Below are 1,926 nucleotides of genomic sequence, written 5' to 3'. Positions count from 1 at the left end.
ACTGAGCAGAAATGAAAATCAAAATGCAATAATTCAGGAAAGATAATAAGGATGTATTTCCTTTGACCTTCAATGTGTTTTGAGTTCTTACCTGAGCTATTTTCCTATAATTATAATTTTTGCGTTTTTCAACTCTTGGCAGACTACCGCTACCCCGAACCAAGAGTTCTAAATTAAATTAAATTGGTAAAATACAAAACTTATACTTGGTAATTGTTTTACTTTTTAAAAAAGTAATTTATTGAATTTATTTTATATATGGGATTCTATTTCTAACAGTAAGGGAGCTGGAAAGTATTGCTTAGTATTGAAGAATTGAACTTGTACCCCTGTTATAAGCTAGTCATATTACATTTCAGAGGACAGGAGATACCATTAAGGGCTTAAAAAGATCCATGGCATGAGTGATTCTGTACAATAATGAACTGGGTCATAACGTGGTCTTTTTATATAACCTGCTGGTCCACAGAATTCTAGCAGATGATTGGCATCAATTCAAAATTAAATAGCATTAAAAAAATAAAATTGCTGTTTTTCTTAAGCATATTCCATCTTTAATTACACAGATGTGCAATTACATACATGTGCATGTATATAATTATATATGTATATATGTATAAGTGTATAATATGTATATAATTACATATGCATATTTATGTATTTTTATCTTCGTCACATCGAATCAGTTGACATTTTTCCGGTTGACCATTCCTTCTTTCTTGAATCTTTCTTTGTTTCTATGATACTCTGGCAGCACATTAAAATTTTTATCAGTTTTTTAAAAATTTCTGTTTCCCAATCTCTTTTATAAGTTGTTTCCCCTACTCCCACCTCTGTCCTTTGCATATTGATATCTCCCAAGATCCTTTTCCGGTTTTATTCTCTTTATCTCATGGCTTAAACGGGAACACACACACACAAAAAGCTGGATCTACAGCATCATTTCCTTGACTGGGCTCAAAACTCATGTATCCAACTGCCACTGGAATGTCCCACAGATGACTGTCAATGTCCCATTCGCAGTTCATCCTTGCATCTTTATCCCCAGTATCAGCGAATGACATGATCATCCACTTTGCTTCCTGTATCCCCAAACCTGGGAATTTTCTTTATGCTCCTGTGCACTTCTTTCTCCAGTCAACTGACACACATACATGCAAAGGATTTCCAAGTCCTTTGGTATTTTGTGTTCTCAAATGCCTCTTCCACAAACACCTCCTAACTAATTTTTTGCCTCCACTCTGATCCCACTCCAGTGTCCTTTTCCTGGGCTTTTCCATGTCTTTATGTCTTTGCATATGTCACCCACCCTACCTAGAAGTCCCTTCGAACCAACTCTTTGCCTAATTCCTACTTAGGTGGCATGCCCTTGGAACTAGAAAATCACCACTGGTAGCCATCATGGTGGTAGTTGATTCCAATGGGAGTTATCGGTGGAGGTTAAGACTTATAGGTTGGGTTTGATGAGTAGCAAGGCACAGGGGTAATCTTCAAATATATTTCCACAAATACTAATCAATTACTAAAGGGGAAATGGTGACCTTATCAGGGAGAAAACTGGCAGATACCAACATGACCAAGGTTAATGTCACAGGTGCCAATAGAGCTGACACTGTGCTCTTGATACAGCAAAGTGTGAAATCAAGTACTGGCTTTGAGGCCATAAAAGCAAGACCTGAATCTGGTCATGAGGAAACATAGAAAATGCCCAGATTAAAGTTCATCCTTTAGAATGTAGGTCCTGTACTCTTTAAACTGTCAAGAACATGAAAGAGAGAGAAAAACTGAGTAATGGTTCGGATTAAAGTAAACTGAAGAGAAATGCAACAGGTGGTTGTAGATGGGATTCCGGACCAGAAAGAAAAAAAAGAGACAATATCAAGTCAGTTGGCAGCATTGAAAGGAGCATGTGAGTTGGATGGGGGT

General features: G+C 37.0%; 1 protein-coding gene across 1 annotated transcript in view; it reads left to right on the top strand.

Annotated features, from left to right (window-relative positions):
* DOCK10 (dedicator of cytokinesis 10) overlaps positions 1-1,926 on the top strand; it is a 347,252-nt gene that overhangs the window by 199,367 nt on the left and 145,959 nt on the right. The window lies entirely within an intron of this gene.

Source organism: Propithecus coquereli, unplaced genomic scaffold, assembly GCF_000956105.1.
Source record: "Propithecus coquereli isolate 6110/MARCELLA unplaced genomic scaffold, Pcoq_1.0 Scaffold18, whole genome shotgun sequence".
In the NCBI taxonomy this organism is placed as follows: domain Eukaryota; kingdom Metazoa; phylum Chordata; class Mammalia; order Primates; family Indriidae; genus Propithecus; species Propithecus coquereli.
The sequence above is the reverse complement of the archived record's forward strand: the minus strand, read 5'-3'. Positions and strand labels throughout refer to the sequence as shown.